Raw genomic sequence first — 19,774 nt, forward strand, 5'->3', positions numbered from 1 at the left:
CCGGGACGGTACCCGACTACGAATAACTTAAGTTAGCCTATACCAGGCTTCTAGCTTATAAGCCATTATTCGTATCTAGGTCGTAGCTATCCTATTATAGGGCCTTTTATAAATAACCTATTAAAGCCAGAGCTAAATATAAATACAAAGATTAATCCCCTAAACCTCTAAACCATTATAATAAAGCCTAAATAAAGCTTCGTAGATCCTTTAACACTCCGCCTTTAAACCATCGTTAAAGGCCTCGTAGATAATCTATAAATAATCGTATCGCCTAGCTAAACACAAAGCCTATAGACTTAAAGGAGCACACGACGCTTTATTATTATCTAAATAATAAACCATAGGTACGCTCCTAATATAGCAGGTATACCCAGATCGTGGAGTAGGCAGGAGTAACTACGTAGCCTCTACTTAAGGTCCGGTAACTATCATAGAATATATTCCAGCTAGTCCTCCTAGCTTATTATTATTTTCCTCTCTTCTTCACCTATTCGAGTAACTATTATAATAACCTTATCGCGAAGCTCTATCTATAAGTCAATCCTTATTATCGCACCTCGGCTATTTCAGAGGTATTAACCTAGCGGTTCGTCTCGAGTTCTCTAGGGGTCTGCTCGTCGCGTTACACGAGGTTCCCGGCGGTCCCTTAGATCTAGTAGTTCTAATATCTAGGAGCAGCTTATTATAAGCCTTTATTAGTCGATTAATAATAACCCCTAATAATAATATACCTCGTTTCTTTATAGAATAATAATATAAGTGATCTCGTGCTTATCCCTAGACCTATACTAATCCCCGTGTCTCGTAGCATTATAGTCTCTTAGAAGAAGCAGTTACGTGCAGCTAAGAAGTTAGCTAAACGGGTTAACTTAGTTAGTATCACTAATACCTCTCCTAACGGGAGTCCCTAAAAGAAGGCAGCCGCTAATAAGAAGGGTCCCTCGAAGGCTAGTAGTGGCCTTAACACCACTAAGAAGAAATCCGTTATTATCTAAGACGGCGTTATCAGGAAGACCACTAATAAAGGTGGTGATAATAATAATAGGTTAACTATACCCGGTACGGTTATTAAAACGCCTATTAAAGTAAAGGGGTTAGCCGCACCTAGTACGGAGTTACTTATAACTCCTATTAAAGCGAGGGGCTCTACCCTCCCTAATAAAAATACCCTTAATAGGGTCGGCCGTAAGGCCAAAGAAGTGCTAGAGAGGCTGTTCCTAGCGTTCGGCTCGGATAATAGTTCGGCTAGTAGTCCGTCCACCGCTAACTAGAAGACTCTAGCCGGACGTCTAGTTAACTATAATAGTGATAATAGTGCCGATAATAAAGGTGGTATTATCGACTACGATAAGGATATAACTATATCGGGTAGCGCCGACGGTGTTATCTATATTAGTAGCGATAAAGACGATAATAATAACTTCGTCCCTAGTAAAGGTAAAAGCTCCTAGGGTAACGATATCTTCGGTAATAAGAACGTTACCAACGTCGGTCCGGGGGCTAATAGGGGTAGCGGCGACGCCCTATCTCCTAACGGCGATAATCCCGTTAACCGATACCCGGTAATAGAGGTTATCGAGGGGGGCGACCTCCGCGATAATCCCTACTAGCGGTGCTATTATAGATTCCTTAATATTATTCTGGATAGCGAGGGTCCTACTATTTTTTATTTATACCAGGACTTAAGCGAGTCCATAGCCTCGGCTAAGTGCTTCTACTACTAGGCCCTTCGTAATAGCGCTGATTACGAGACTATAAGTTATACCCCCTCCCTACTATAAACCGCCCCGGATTACTAATAAAACCGTAGTTAAACTAGACCGCTACTAAAGCCGCCCGGACCTTTTAATAGTTTTTACTCGATGCTATTAAACTCGGTGGCCTAAGGGATAATAAGCTGTAGTATACGAGGTATTTACAGGGGTGCTTACGCTATGCTCTGGCTAGTAACTAACGATATAATACCGACGGTTTCGATAAGGAAGAGTATAACTATTATCTCCGTACTAAATTAGCGGATTATCGTATATAGTACGAGAGATCCGTTATAAAGGAGATAAGGAAGGCTAACTAGCTCCTAGAAGGTTTCTATAATTTCCTTAGGACTAGGGACGTTAATAATAATAGGCTTTATCGTCGAGGAGGCCGGGCCGCGAATAGCCAGCAGCATAAGTAAGGTATAACGGAAGTTTAGGCTAAGGGCGCTATTAGTGCGCTATTTAATCTATAGACACGATTTCTTTATTTTAGGCGTTTAGGATATATAATAAATTTCGATAATAACGAGACCCTCCGGGGTTATAATATAATAAATTAATAATAACGATAAAGGACCCTATAGGGTTATAACAGTTTCTGCACTTTCCGAGCCCTCTCCTCTTACCGATCGTGATATTCCTAAAGAAGTCCCTCTAGGATATGCCGCCTCGGTTCCTAGGTGTTATCCTCGTGCCTATAATCCGCCCACTTAACTAAATACTGCCTCCTCTTCCTATTAAACCGATAAGCTAAAATCTCCTCCACCTCGTACTTATCCGACTCCTGCGGCTCTATATCCACCTCTATAGGCTTAGGAGCCTGACTATCGCCAGACCGCCAGGGCTCTAATAAAGAGATCAGGAAAATATTATAAATCTTTATCGACTACGGGAGATCCAGCTTATAGGCGAGACTATAATAACTAATAACTAAACTAACGAGATTTCTCCCCTCCCCCTACGGGGGAGGAGAGAAGATCTCGCCCTTCGAGCGCGGCTGCGATTTTTAGCTGGCTCCCTATACCTTAATTATAAGTGGGCTCCTAATACGATAGATTATTAAGCGACCGTATAACCGTAATTAGTTATTCTTATAATTAAGTAGATTATTTTTAATATATAGTGAGTATTTTTAGCTTATGAAAATAAAGGTTATATACTAATAATTAAGCCTGTCCTTTAATATTAAAGCCAAGTAGTAGTCTTTTCTTTATATTATTTTAGATTATAAAACGTAATATATTAGTTAACTATCTTTATTCTTAATATTAACTAATAATAATTAACTGTTTACGAATAATGTAAAAGAATTCATACTATTATAGTAACTATATAAGTATAAGAATTAGTTAAAGAACTCTAAAAAGTCTTAATACTTACTGCTACTATAGAATAGCTAGTTTAGAATTTTATTATTATTATTATTCTCCTACTCCGCTATCCTAACTATTCTAGGAGCCCTGTTTAGGCTATACGGTCCTTCTTAGCTGGTTATAGGAGGAAAAAACCCCTCCGGGTAGAAAAGCCCCTATACTCTCCTCGCGGTTTAAAATATATATAGTCGGATTCCCTTATACGCTTATAAGTGAGTTCCTAATAATAGAATATTACTTAAAAATATAGTAATAATTAGTTTTCTTAATAATTAATTAGATTACTTTTAATATATAATAGACTAAGCTAAAGCTCGTCCTTCGGGCACGACCCCCGTTTTAAGCTGGCTTCTTATACGATATATTTAAGTAGGCTTCTAATATAATGAATATTATCTTACCCTCTCTTTATAGCCTATTCCCCTCTACCCACTCCCTTCCCCGGGGCTTTTAAAGTAATATATTCTTTAAAAGATTATTATATTATTTTCCCCCTACCCCCTTCCCCAGGGGCTTCTAAAGTAATATATTATTTAAAAGATAATAGTATTATATTCCCCCTATCCCCTCCCCCTTAGTCCCTTTCCCGGGGGCTTATAAAGTACTATATTATTTAAAAGATAATAGTAATATATTTCCCCTCGCCCTCTCTCCCCCTCCCTCACTCTCCCCCTTCCTTCTATGCTGGCCTTTAAGTACTATATTATTTAAGAAATAGTACTATTATATTCCTATAAAAAGATATATAATCATAAGTCTTTTAGAGTATAGTCTATTAGGTTATATATAGCCCCTATCTAAAGCTAACTCCTTATATAATGAATTTGAATAGGCTCCTAATATAATACATAACTATTATAGAATTACTATATATATGTTCTTATTACTAACTCGAATAGTATACCTGGCTTAAATAACTTATATTCTTAATAATAAATGTTTTACTACTTATAATTAAAATTATAGTATTTTAGTACATATTGTAAGTATTATTATATTAATTATAATACCCTAAAAAGTCTTAGTATTCTTATTATTATATAATATATTATCTTATAATACATATAATACCTTTATACTAAATACTATATAAAATATTTTATAATATTTACTTACGTAATATATATTATTAAATAATTATTTATTAGATTATTAAAGGATAGCTACGGCTTTATAGTTAGGAGGGCCTTAAGAGTTTATTCTACGAACCGTACTACAAGCAACCGTACTGCGAGGGCGTTATATATTCGGTTATTATTGCCTGTGGACGTGGCAGGAGCACAGTTTGCGGGAAGGGATACACAGCATTGTATGTTCGGTTGTTATTGCCTGTGGACGTGGCAGGAGCATAGTTTGCGGGAAGGGATACACACGTTCAGGTCGTCAGGTTTCGTCCGAAAGTGACATCTATTTTGATTAATTTCCCATACAAAAAGAGGTACCGCCCCGACATTGATTGTCTTACGTGTTAGGGCGGCAGGTCACTAACGTACTGTGGAGGTCTTTTGCGGGCGAAAAACCACCAAAAAAGTCCGTGCACACAGTGAAGGTACAAAATCTCTTAACCGCCCTTTGCGGGTCTAGGAATAGTGAGTATATGATATAACTAAACTAATACGGTACGGCCCGAGGTACTTATCTAAGAGTTTCTTACTAGGCCGCTTCTACTTAATGTTTTTCGAGGAGACTAAGATATAGTCCCCTACCTTAAACTGTTATTAAGTCCGCCCGGTATTATAAAACCTCTTATAAGACTCTAAAGCCTTCCGAATAAAAGTTTCTATCGCTTAACGATTAGCGATTAGGTGCTTTACCCGTTATTTAGCGGATACCGCCCTAATATCTAACGACTTAGGTAACCGGACGTTATTAGGGCCACGAGGGTTATAGCCTATTAACGCCACGGAGGGCGTCTACTTAATTACTAAGTGCTACGTGGTGTTATAGGTGAACTACGTAAGGGATAGCTTATCCACTTAGTCGGTCTGCTCCCGCGAGTAATAGCTACGAAGGTAGTGCTTAATACTTTAATTCTAACGCTTAGTCTGCCTGTCGGTTTAAGGATAGAACGTAGTAGATATCCTGCGGTGGACGCCTAAGAGACTATATAGGGTCCTATAAAACTTATTTATAAATAAAGAACCCCGATCCGAAATAATACTATCCGGTAAGCTATAAACACTAAAGACTCTTAACTATATAATATCAGCTAAACCTTTAGCGGTTAGTATATTACTATAAGGGATATAAAAGGAATACTTCGTATAACGGTAAACCACTATAAGGATCGTATCCTTCTTCTTTCCGCCCTAATTAATAGGAGGGAGACCTATAATAAAATTAATTAAGATCTCCTAGAACGGATAAGACGGAACCGGAAGACTAGCTAATAGGCTATAAGGCTTATACTGCCTCCCCTTAGTCCTCTAATAAACCCTATATATAGGCACGAACTTCTTTATATCCCGGGATATATACTCCTAATAAAATAAGTCCGAAATCCTTTTAATCGTTCTACCAGAACCATAATATCTAGCGGTGGGTTTATCGTAGAAAGCCTATAGGATCTTTTTCCTTAACCCCTATATATCTAGGATAAAAAGGCGACCTCTAAAAAGGATTAGGCCCTCTTTATCCCTTAACCACGGGTCAGATAACCGGTCCTTCCTAGATTAAGAACCATAAAAGGGATCCTCCCTCTAGGTATCGGCCACCACCTCCTTTAAACTTAGTAATAAGTCCTCGGAGACCCTAGGTGCTCTGCCCGCCTTCTTTACCACTCTTAATATAAACTTATAGGTAAACCTCTTAATAGGCTTTTAACGCTCCGCGTCCAGGTCCGCCTAATCGGAAATATACTATAGCTTCCGCGATAGACTATTAGCCGGATTCTAAGCTCCCGGTTAGTGCTTAATTTTAAAGTCGAACACCGATAGCTCCTCTAGCTATTACGTATACTATAGCTTAATTTCTAGCTTATTTATTAGGTACCGATAATTAAGGTAGTCCGTTAGAACTTCTACTAGGGTCTAGCTATAGGCTAGGTAGTGCCTCTAATACCGGAATACCTTAATAATAGCTATTAACTCTATATCCGGAGTCGAATAGTTTAACTCCGTACCCCTAAGCTTCCTTAAAAAGAACGCGATAGGATACTATACCCGATCTATATACTAACTAATCACCGCCCTTAAAGCAAACCCCGATACGTCCGGCTTTAATCGAATAAATAACTTAGGATTAAAATACCGTAAAATCGGAGCCTCTTAAAACCTTTAGCGTAACTTATCAAAAGCCTCCTTCTCCCTTATAGATAACACGAATATACCCTTTACTCTACTCTTCTTTATTAAGTCTAAGAATAGCGCCGTAATCTTTAAATAATTCTTAATAAAACGCTAGTAAAACCTAGTAAAACCCAGGAAGATTTAGATAGTCTTTACTAAGTTCGGCTCTTACTAATCGCGGATAGCCTTAACCCTAGACTAATCTATACGAACTCTATCCACTTTAATAATAAACCCTAGGAACTCTACCTCTTAAGTCTTAAACATATACTTCTTAGGATTCGCGTATAGCGACTACTCCCTTAACCTCCTTCAAACCTCCTTAACGTATACTTAATAAACCTTAAGGTCCTTACTATAAATTAAGATATCGTCTAGATAAACTATATAAATCGTATCGACTAACCTAATTAATACCTAGTTAATATACTATTAAAAGCTAGCTAGGGTATTAATAAGTCTAAAAGGTATAACTAAGTACTCGAAATAACTATAGCGAGTCCTAAAAGCTATCTTCTACTCGTCGCCGGGTCGTATACAAAGTCGATAATAGGCGTCCTTAAGGTCCGGCTTAGTAAAGACCTTTAATAATAAAAGCCGGTTTATAATCTTATATATTAATAGGAGCGGCGTACGGTCTTTATAAGTAACCTTATTTAACCCCCGATAGTCTATATATAGTCTTAACTTCCCGCCCTTCTTCGGTATAAAAAGAATAGGAGTACCTATAGGGCTAGTAGAGTAACGAATCTAACCTTTAGCGAGGGCGCCCTAAAGGTACTCCCGTAACGCCGCTAACTCCTCCTCCGCTAACGGATAAATCAGCCTAAACGGGGGCGTCTTCCCTTCCTCTAACTCGATTCCGTGGTCCTACTAATAATAACCAGGCAGCTTACCGGCCTCCTCTATATTAAATATATCTAAGAACTTATAATACTACTCCGGCACGGCTACTAATAACTCTTCTTAACCCACGGGTAAGGGGTCCTCTAGGGGTTCGGGTAATAGTTTAGGTAGGGGAGTAGGTATAGTCGTATCCTCTAAGATATAAGCTTAAACACGGCTAACCCGCGCTACCTAAGACCTAACGAGTCTAATAGTTACCTTCGCCCTATTCATAGCCCTTTTTAACTCCTTCTATAAACCTATAAACTTTAACTCCTCCTTCTAAATCCGAAACGTCTAACTCTTCTCTGCCTAGTTAACTATTAGGTTATACTTAGTTAACTAGGGGATCCTAAGAATAACCTCCGACCTATCTCCACCTATATCCATAATATATAACTCTATATACTATATCCGCGTACGATTCTAACTATCTATAATCCGAACTATAAATAAGATTAATCCGAGTATCCAGGTTATATATTCCTTATTTACCTAGCTAACGTCTCTAGGTAGTCCGGTAATTACCTTACCGGGGGGCACTACGCGTTTATCGATAATATTAAAGTCGGTAGCGCTATCTAGAATTATAACTTAATAATCCTATCCACCGTTTAGTCGTATATTAAGCTTTACCCTTACTAGACTAGGGGGAGGGTCCGACTCTAATAGCGTGTTATCCTAGGCCTAATCCTATAGGGCTTAGGCTAGGGCCTATACCTAACCTAAAGTGGGTTAACTAAGGGCTATAGCGTCCTAATTAGGATTAATAGCTAAGGTAGAACTCTAGCCGGCCCGCCTATTCCGTAAACGAGGGTAAAAAGGTCGAATATAGCCCTTATCTCCGTATTTATAATATTTCTAAGGGCCTAAGAATTCCAAGGTTCCGCTAAGGTTATCCCGCGGTTAGGCAGGGGTAGTAGTAATAGCCGTAGTTATAATAGTAAGGGGCGTAGGCGAGTCTTTATAAGAACCGCTAGCTTAGGACACTAAGAGTTTACTATTAGTTCCGCGCTTCCTCTTAAGACCCTAATCACGGGGCGTATAATAGCTAGGGTCCTAATTAAATAGTTTACCCTTATAAGATAACGTGACCTTAGCCTAGTAAGCCGCGACGTTTAGCTCCTAGAAGGTCTTAGGCAGAATCCTAGTAATAATTTAATCGCGTAGAGGTCTGTTTAGTTTAGATATAATAAACTATATACGCCACTTATCGGGAAGGGGGATAAACACCTTATTAAATAAGGAATCCAACTTATTAAGAAATTAATCGTAGGCCTAACCGGGTTACTAAAAGGTCCGTTCCGAAAAGATCTATTCCGTAACTAATAACTCGCGAGTCTCGCTATTAACTAACTACTTAGTTAGGAAGGCCTTTAGCTTAGCCTATATCGCCTTTATTAAAGAACTATAGGTCCTCCTCTAGTAAGCTCGCTAATAGGACTTTATATTCCTTTTAAGGTAATTAGCGGTAAAATAAACCTTCTTCGCCTTTATTATAAAACTAGCTAGATTAAGGTAAAAGCGTTCCTTAATCTCCTTTATAAAGGTTCTAAACTAGTTATACGACTTACTATCCTATTTCGGGGTAAGAAGGTTTACCTTAAATAGATCGCCGCGACCACCTCGGGGATAGTAGTGGTTCGCCGAGTAAGGGGGTAGGGTAGTATCTAGGTCCTCGCTACGACGAATAGCTTTTAGACGCTCTAACTTACGCTCTCGCTATTTACGTTCCTTATAGTGGTTTAGGAGGAAGTCTAGCTCCTCGGGAAGCAGTTAATCCGGAGGATAGTTCTCTAGTTCCTTAATATTAAAACGCATATCCGACTAAGGGTAAGACGGTGGCTTTATAGTGTTAACCGAGGGAGCCGCGGGTGTTTCACGCTAAGGGACTATAGGAGGCTTACGCTAAGGTGCTAAAGACGGTTCTGGCTACGGCTCTAGAGGGCCCTGCGGGATAATAGTCTCCTATTTACTAGGCAGAGGCGCGGTAGTGTCGCTTCTAGGACTAGGAGATAGCGTGTATTCACGAACTGATTCGTGATCTCTATCCTTAGGAGGAGTAGTACTAAAGCGTGTATAAGGAGGTATAGTTATTTATTAGCTAACTAGTAAAGGTGAATTATACTTATAACTCTTAACGGTCATTATACCCGTTAAAACGGTTAAGCGAATAATATATTAGGGGTTTTTTGTGTAAAGAGTAAAGAGACGTTATCAGATAATTAAAAGGTAATATAAAACTAATAGGTCGGATTAAGAGTTAAATTATTCGCTAAACCTCTAAGTTAGGAGTTTAGCTTTATCTATCCCTTTTATAGATAACCAGAGCCTTTCCTCTAGAACCTTATAGAATCCCCTCGAAGCTATCCCTAGGACCACGATCCCTCCGTCGGTGGTCCTCCCTATCACACTATACTAGACCGGCCCGGATAGTATTAGTCCCGGAGCCGACTCGACCACCTATCTCCGAGCACTATATCCTATCCAATCCCCTTTATAACCATTAAGATATATTATTTCCTCCTGTTCGGGCTATCCCTGGCTTTGATAAATTATATCCGTGATAGCCTACGCTTAATTAAAGATAAGTCGTTAGATTAGTAGAAGGACCCGTATAGCTCTAAGCTACGCCGGCAAGAGGTGGGCGATCGATTTCACGGAGTTCCTGCTAACCGCTAACGGATACGTACGGGTTATATTCTTCACGGATCGATATAGCGGATTCGTGGCCTGCTATATTATAATATTAAAGAGGGCTTCCGATATCTATATAGTTATAAACTAATATATCCGATAAGTTTAGAGTTAATTTAACCGGTAGGTACAGGTTATTAAGTATAATAATAAACTAATATAATCGCTTAAAATATAGGGCGTAGCTAAGGGTTTTAGCATCTAACTAGAGTCCTCTTTAGCAGAGACCCCTGTATAGAACGGTGCTGCCGAAAGATCCGGGGCTGTTATAGTATAGAAGGCACGAGCTATACGAATATACTCCCGATTACCCGACTTCCTATAGGTTAAAGTCGTTCCTACTACCGCTTACGTATAAAACAGAACGCCTAAATAACGCCTTAGCTGGAAGACCCCGTTCGAAGTCATCTATTAACATAAGCCGTAGCTAGGGCACCTTCGGGCCTTCGGTTATAAAGCTTTTCCTATAACCAGAGTAGCTCTAACGAGGTCTAGAAAGCTTCAAAACAGGCTAGCGCCGCGGGCCTATATCGGTTACCTCGTAGGCTACGATTTAACTAATATTTACCGTATTTAGGTTCCTAGCCTTTAAAGCAACGGGATTATCCGTATATATAACGTTATCTTTAACGAATAAGAGTATTTTAACGGTAGGCTCGAAGCCCTAAAGGACGATTTACGTTAATTAACGGAAGAGTAGCTGGCGGATATCGTTAATTAGATCCGCCTGCTAGAGTTATATATAATTAAGTAAGGCGAGCCGTAAAATAAGGTAGCCGATACGTTTATAATAGCATACTTCGAGCCTATTGTCTAGTCGGGTAGCGAGGTTAACGAACCTCTCCTAAGGGCTGCGCCTGCCGGCCTCGAGGCTCGGGGGGTGGAACCGTTTATAGCGCCCGAGAGGCCGGAACGACCGTTTATAGCGCCTAAGAGGCCGGAACGGTGGGAGGAGCTTATAGAGCCTACGAGGCCGGAGCTAAAAAAAGACTCTTCCACGGCCGCGATTAATCACTAACGCCTAGATAATAGTTACCTTCTAACTCTACTAGAAACCCCTCCTTAGACAGGGCTCACGGCGGCTGCTTTCACGGGCTATATGCCTATAGAGCAGGGGGAGCTAAATTTCGAAGCTATAGCAGTAACCGAGTCTGGATCTCTGCTTTTAACGCAGGAAGATATGCCCTATCAGTCCGTAATTTAAATAGCAAGCCGCTAACAAAGTTAAAAATCAAAAAGGCACTTAAAAGACCCTACCGAAAGATACACCGTAAGTAACTGCCGGCCCCTCTAAGAAGTTAACGAGACCTTAAAAACCACCTACACGAAATCCTGTTCCGATAAGCCTAAAGGGATCACCTAAAGAGTTATAAAGAGATAGGCTTATGGATTATAGTACCGAAAGATAGGGCGAAGGGGTATTAAGTGCTAGGCTGTATATAGGTAATAACCTATAAGTTTAATAAGCATGGTTTTCTATAGAAGTATAAGGCTAGATTAGTAGTCCGTGGAGATTAATAGTATCAGGACTCGTTAAAAGATATATATATAGCCACTCTCGCTAGTCGGTCCTTTAGATCGTTAATAGCGATCGCCGCTCGCTTCGACCTATCCTTAATATAGTATAACGTCGTTAACGCTTTCGTGCATGCCCCTCTGCCCCACGATATATATATACGGTTCCCGCCCGGGACCGCGGTGCCGGGTTAATTACTATTACTAAACAAGGCGTTATATAGGCTACGGGAGTCTTTATTGCTATAGTAAAAGCATATTATAGAAGTGTTATAAAGAGACGGGTTTAAGATAATGCCGTAAGAGCCCTGCTGCTTTATACGCCGTGGGTTAATCCTGTTCTTCTATATAGATAATATCGTGATCGGCTTTAAGGAAGACTTTAGGGAAGAGATAGAATAGGCTATCACGAGCCTACGAAGGCACTACGCTCTATAAGGCGGGCAGCCACTAAAATGGTTCCTTAGGATTAAGGTTATTCGGGACCGTCCCTTAAGGAGGATATAGCTATTATAACGCGATTATATCGTGAAGGTAGGACATCTATTATTAACGGCATCTAACTATAAACCCATAAGCTCTATAAAGCCGGTAGAGCTGCTACCGTACGCTAGGAAGTCTATTACCGTTAAAAGCTATTAACGAAAGATAGGATTAGTTCTGTACGCTATAGTGATCACACGCCCCGATATCGCCTTTATAGTATCTCGACTCTGCCGATTTAACGTAAATCCGAGCCGTTAGTATCACGAAGTAGCCGACTATTTAATCCGATATCTATTAGCCATATAAACCTACGCCTTAGAATTAGGTGGTGGCGACTCTATCAAGGTGTTTACCGACGCGTCCTTTACGGATAATTTAATTAATCGAAAGAGCAGCTAGGCGTTTATAATACGTCTATTTAGAGGCATAGTAGCCTAGCGAGCTAATAAGTAAGTAACGGTGATAACGTTAATAATAAAGGCAGAGCTACTCTTGCTAGTATAAGGTGCGAAGGAAGGGATATTCACGAAGAGGCTATTAAAGGCGATAGGTATAATATTTAACGACGATCCACGATTATAGATACGATACAATAATAGCTAAACAATACGCCTATTAACGGCGGAGATCGCTTAATTAAATACACGATTACGGTACATGGATATATATAACTGTTAGTTATAAGAGGCGTAGCAGAGTAGAAGGATTAAAGTTAGTTACGTTATAAGCGCCGATATAATTACTAATAGATTAACGAAGGTCCTGTCTAGGGAAAAGTTTATAAGCTTTAGGAAATAGGTAGGAGTGATAGATATACAGGGACGTCTCTATATCAATAAGCTAGAGGAGATCTTACCGGAATACCTGGAAGAGCTAGAAGAGAAGTTCGATAGGAGCTATATAGACGTTATAGAAGCGGATATATCGATAGAAGACGCCTATAAATAACGTTAACTAAGTAACTAATATATAGTTATTTAGTTAGGGGGGTGTGCCGTATAGGCTGGCCTAAAGCAGGTTCGGAGCGGGTTATTCCGGGCCCGAAAGTGGGAGTGGATCTGCTACAGGAATAAGGGCAGGAACTTAGCACTATAATCAGAGATTTCCACAGAGTTAATTAAATCAACAGATCGATCGCTTACTTTACGTAATTAAGTTATACGCTGTTTATAACACCCCCCGCTATAGCGCCCGCTATACCCGCGAGGGCACCGCTAAGGAATAGCCTGTTATAGGCGATATCGCGCCCCCCCCCGGCCTTTAATAAAGAGAAACGAGGTTAATTAGTCGATAGCGTGGCCGGAGAAGCCCTCGCCGCTATAGCGGATACCGGTAAGTATTAAGCTAAAAAAGAGGTTTATAATAAGGCCTAGTACTTCGCTATAAGGGTTTTACTAACTCTCCGATAAGCTGTATCGCCTCCTAAGCGTTAATATAGCCTAGCCTACCCTCCGGCCGCCCCCGTAACGCCTTTTATAATCTCTATACCGATTATATAGCCGGTATTAAATAGAAATTTACCTAAATATATTATAACTAGGCCTAGTATAGCCTATAGTAAGCCTAAATACTATAAATATACCGTGGGATCCTATATATACCGCCCTATAAGTTCCCTGCGATTTATAGACGAGGTTATTATAACTAACCTTCTTAGCTCCCCGCCGCCGCTATTAAGTTTACATAGCCTATAGCTAAAGCGGGTCGCGCTATACGCGATAATCCTAATAATAATAATATAAGTATTTCTAAGTCCCCTCCTAGATCGCTATTAACTCTGGTTTAGGTCCGCGAGGCGTTTAAGCTATCTTATAGTAACTATTACGCCTCTTTATCTAAGGTAGCCCCCGCCCCCGCTACCGCTATTAACTCCGCGCCCGCCTTTATTAATAATAGCGAGGGTCTCCGCCGCGAGGTAACGGCCCTCCGCTATAAGGTTCACTTATAGGGCTCGGCGATAACGCGCCTCCTAGAGGGTATCCTCGCCGCCCTCTAGGGAGGTAGCGGTCCCGCTACTAGTAGTGGTAATAATAATAGGAAGGAGGGTTTAGGTAATAATATCGCTAATTAAAGTTCTTTATAGAGGCACTATCTACCTTTTTAGAAACCGGTAAGGGGGCTAGTGAATTCCCCCCCTTTAATTAATTTCTAATTAGGGGTCGTGCTCCCCTTATATTAGGGGCTCCTTATCTTTGCGTGCTCCTTATAGTATAATCTTATAGAGGCCCGTTATTATTATTAACGGGGCCGTATACTACTTTAAAAACGTTTAGCGCCTTAGTATCCTTTACGGCGTTTAGTAGGTCCTAAGTAGGTTCTACGTATCCCGCCTAGCGCACTAATACCTTATATTATACGCCACGACCTTATTATTTATTCTATACGTATAAGATGCTTTCTACCTCCTACTCTTTATTACTATAGAGGGCGTCCCTAATCAGTTTAGGCTAGGGGTTAGTCACGATTTACCCGGGGAGGGGGTCGCGGCTAGCTTACTTTAAGATATTGATATAGAAGCGGGGATATATACCCGAGGGTATATTTAGTTTAATAATATAGGAGTTAATTACTTTTATTACTCTATATTTCAAGTATAGCTAACTTAGTTTCTTTAAAAGCCTAGGCGTAGAGTAATTAGCTATAAATAACTAAGCGAGGTCTCCTACTTTAAAGCGTTCCGCTAATAGTCGCCGCTTATTCGCGGTTTCCTTATCCTATAGTTATTTAAAGGCTATAGCTACTTATATAAAGTCTATAGCTCCTTATAAACGGCTTAGTAGATTATAGGCGGTGACTTCTTCTAGGTATATAGGTAAAGGATCGTGGACTTAGATAGGGTTAATATAGAACCCGTATTCTATAAAGAAGGGGCTTAGCTAGGTTATTAAGCTTTTCCTGCTATTTGGTGGTAACTACTATAGCGGGTAATAAGCGACCCTAATCGTCCTAAGAGTAGTATACAAAGGTATAAAGGTAGGCCTAGATATTTTAATTTAGCTTCTTAGGTCCAGAGCATTAAAAAAATTCCATTACAAATTACATTACATGTAATGTAATTTATAATGTAATTTTGTAATATAAGGGGTAAAATTACACTTCTCTTAGTATAGTTTTTCTATATATTAAACCATATATACGAGTTAAATTAGTATATCTTCTACATTCTAAATAGGCTATAATATACTATATATATTTATAATTATATATATATATATATATAAGGATACTTTTAATAGTATATATCTTATATAATATAGCTTAAGATACTCCTATAACTAGCTATTCTTATACTAGGTACTATAAACACTTAATATAAAGCTATAATATTAGCCCAGATATCTCTTAATATAAGTTATAGTAATCAGAATAGCTTAATAATAGCAGGCTATAGTATATATTCTAGGCAAGTATACTTTATTAATAGTTTCCTAATTTAAATAAACTATCTATATTTATAAATATATAATAGTAATCTTATTATAAGGGATAGGATAGTTATAAAACCTATAAATCTGGTTAATAAGCCATAGCCTAAGTCTAGTTTATATAACTACTTATGTTATCAAATAAAGCCTTATAGATTATTAAACTTACTATATTAAAGGAAAGTCCGTAGAGTTTAGTAAAGGTGGGAATATTATAGAAAAGGCTTAATAGGTTACAATCATAGAGTAGTCGTTATACTATTATTAACTAAGCGCGGACTTTTAAATAAGACTTTAACTTAAGGCATTAAACTATATCTCTTAATACTTATGTTGATATTATACTTATAATAAGTAATAATTATATAAATATACTAGGTATCGTAAATACGATATCTTAGTTATTACTTAAGCTAATAACGTGGCGTAATAACCGCCGCGTAGGCTGTTAACGTAACAGTCGCCACCCAATCTTTCAGGGTCTTTTGCCAGCCCCGGATCCAGGAAGAAATCCCAGAAGTTAGTTCTATATATACACGTTTTTTACACGTTTTGTGAAATAAGCAGTAATCCTACGGATCTACGAATTTAACAGCTATTTGCTTGATATTCCTCTCTTCCGCGCGTATAGCCTACTACTCGTAGCCTAATTTATTAAAAGGTTATGAGCCCGGGTTAGTAAAGAAGGAAATCTACTTTTTTCTACCCTTTTATTCTACTCGAAATACTAAAAAGACTCCCTGCCTTTTCAGGCCACCTGCCTTTTCAGGCCATCCCTTTATCCTCCCCTGGTCGCAGATCCTTGTCTCCGACCGTACGAAATCCCTTTATCTCCCGAAGATAGCTAATCGAATCGAACTGTTCGTTCTGATACCACGGTTTAAAGCTCTTTATTCTTCCTAATACGGTTACTAAGAGCTATGCTAAGCTCTTCCTGACCGGGAAGAACTACACGATCGGAATAAGACTCTTTATTATGATCGGATATACTATTCCTTTATTTATAAAGGGACTTTTTGAAAAAGAAGAAAAAGGATAACGAATACGTGGATTAAACGCAGCTGCTTTTATAGTTATTATAGCTCCACGAATAACAGCTATATTAATTAAGCCACTTGACCTACCGCGCTGCCTATAATAACAGGATATCGTAACGTGGTATATAAGCTTTTAGTAAAAAGTCCGCCTATAGAAATCCTGTTATTCGCTTTATACGAGCATCGCTTTTCTTCGCGTCGCGAGATCTATAAATAGCTTCACTATTTAGACCCACTTTTAGACCCACTTTTCGAAGCTAGGCTAATTAGAATCAGACCTTTGGCTTAGTATTCTTTGTTTCTGTCCTTTATCGATAACGTAATAAAGAAAAAGGAATAAAGGAAAACGAATAAAAATAATAAAAACAAATCGTTAAATAACTTAGTTAATTTTAACCCAAATAAATAATAAAAAATATTATTCTGCTACTTAAAAATGGCTTAATAAGAGACTGGAAAAGAAATTTCCGTCCGGAAGCTCCAGGGCAGCACAGACTATCAAAACTGGACCATAGGAATACACGCTTACTTCGCTCGTAAAGGAAAATATATTAAAGACGTTATAAAGCCCCTTCCAGTAAATCCTTCTATAAAACAGAAGGAGGAGTCTCTAAAGGTAGCTAGAGATATTCTCTCTGCTCTTTTAGACGGTCCCTTAACCTAGGTTCAAGGAATAAACGAAGCTTTAAAAGTATAGGAAAAGCTAAAGGATTTATATAAAGTAAAGGGATTCCAGGCCGACTATATCGTCCTGACTTCTTTCTTTAACCTCTCGCCTTCTGAATTCCCTAATCTCGAAGCGTATTTATATAAAATATAAAAGAGACTGCTTACCTTAAATTAAAGAGGTATATCCTTTTCTAATAAGGTAATCTTTGCCTGGATTCTTAATAGTCTCGACGAGAGGTACGAATCTATAGTAGGGTAAATAACTTAAGCTCTCCGTTATGATATTACTAGTTATATACTGGATAAATTAATAGCAGAATTAATAGACGCTTTAAGAAAGGTCGATTAGCCGTCGAATACCCTCCTTATATAAGGTTCGAAGTTATAGAAGAATAAGAAGCCCTAGAAGAAAACCAAGGGTTTATTCTATAAGAACTACAAGAAGCCTGGCTACACGCCGACTAACTATTACTTTCTTTATCCTAAAAAAGCACCTAAGAACTGGGTAATAAAGGATAATTCAGGATTAAGGAAAAATACCTAGAATAGGGTAAATAAGTCTTAGTTAAAGGAAAAGAAAGGAGGAAAGACGAGTCTTTCTCGAAAAGAGAAGCGTATAATAAGCCTCGTACTAAAGGTAAAGGAATAGTATGCCTTAGATACGTCTTTTAAGGAGGAGAACGACGAGTCTGCTACGGTTAATATAATTATAGATTAATAGAATTAGTAGCAGGATTAGCCGCAGGAAAAAGAAAAGGAAAAAGAATAGGAAGACGATAATAAAAACGAAGAGGCCGGCGTTATCTTTAAAGACGTCCTCCCTCCTCCGTTTCCTCTTCTAGACCGTCCTAATCCTTTTACACAGGATTTAATAGATATAGATCAGGTATTTATTATCTCTTCCAAAGTTAATAATAAAGAGAATAAAAATACTAACCTTAATATAGATTAGTTAGTTAAAAAGATTTATAAAATATAAGTAGAAAACAGTATTAAATTAGATCTGAATTTCTATATAGATAGCGGGGCTATGGCGTATATTATTATAAATAAAAGACTCTTTTCTACTTATAATTCCAAAGAGAGAACTATTCGTTAGGGTTAGGTAAAGGAAATAAAGATATAAGGTAAAGGAGACTGCGTTATAAAATTCAGGGATACTAGAAAGCTTTTGCTTTTAAAAGAGTGCCTTTATATACCGGAAATAGGCACGAATATTATTAGTCTCTCTTGTCTTAATAGTAAAGCTCGCGGTCTTACTAAAAATAAAAAGCTCTTATTATTTAATAATAAAGAGCCGCTCTTTCTTTATATAACGGCTCTGCTTTATAACGGGCTATACTAGGCTATAGCACGGGCATTATTATATAGGGGGGTTAAGTCTTAGAAAATAAATATAATAAATACTAGAAAAAACATAAAGAAACTATTATAAAGAGGTATTTTACCTAAAGAACAGTCTTAAGACTCAACTAGAATAAAGAGGTTTCAGAGGTTTAAAGAACAGGCTTTAAAGAAATTAAATAAATAAAGAAATATAAGAAAGGGGTTAGTTAAACCTTAACAAAGAAATAATATAACAAAGAAACCTTAACCTCTTTAACCTTAAGAAGAGCTTTATAAACAAAGAGACCGTAATAACCGTCGAAGGACTACTTCTATAACTAAAAACACAACGCTATAGCATAACAGGATAGATTATATTAACCCTATTACCTTAAAAAGTCTTTATACTAATACTCTTAAAAAAGATTATAATATAACTAACGAAGAGTTAACTGAAATACAGAGCTATAATGCCTATAAGAAGAGTAAGTCTATTATACTTACGAATAAAGACTTAGTTAATAAATATAAAGACTTTTCCTATTTAGAGAAGGTTTATATGGATCTTTACGGACCGATCGAACCTCTTTCTTATAATAAAAAGCGTTGGATTTTATTTATACTAGACCGTTCCACCCGGTTTCTATAGCCATAACTACTCTTAGATAAGTCTAAAACGACGGTAGTTATAGCTATAAAAGAGTGGAAAGCTTAGGTGGAAAGTAAGAATAATAATAATAATAAATATCACTTCTTTATTAAAGAAGTAGATACTAATAGTGGAAAAGAATTTAATAACGCCTCTTTTTAACGCCTCTTTACAGGTATAAAGCATAATATAAAGCCACCGTACACTTATAAAGCTTAAGGCTCTGTTAAACGAGTTATAAGAACTATAATAGAAAAGGTTCGAGCTTTTCTTTTCCACTCAGGGCTGCCTCGATACCTTTAGGGTGAAGCTATGCTTTTAGCTGTTTATATATATAACAGATCACCTAATTCAGCTCTTAAATACAAGAGTCCCTTTGAGCTTTTATAAGGTCAGAAACCTAATATTAATAATATACGGGTTTGGGGTTTTATTGTTTATTATAAAAATAATGACCCGAATATAAAGAAACTAGATATAAGAGCACTTCGAGGTGCTTTAATAGGTTTTAATAACTATAACTATAAGGTTTATAACCCAGTAACTAGAAAGACTGGTTGGTTTCGAGACGTTTATGTCTTAGAGAATCAGTTTCTTTACTCTTCTTTAGATAACTATAATAATAACTATACGCCTGAAAATAATAATAACCTCCCTCCTTATAT

The sequence above is a fragment of the Sodiomyces alcalophilus genome (genome assembly GCF_042370955.1).
Source record: "Sodiomyces alcalophilus JCM 7366 unplaced genomic scaffold ACRALscaffold_7, whole genome shotgun sequence".
Taxonomy (NCBI): domain Eukaryota; kingdom Fungi; phylum Ascomycota; class Sordariomycetes; order Glomerellales; family Plectosphaerellaceae; genus Sodiomyces; species Sodiomyces alcalophilus.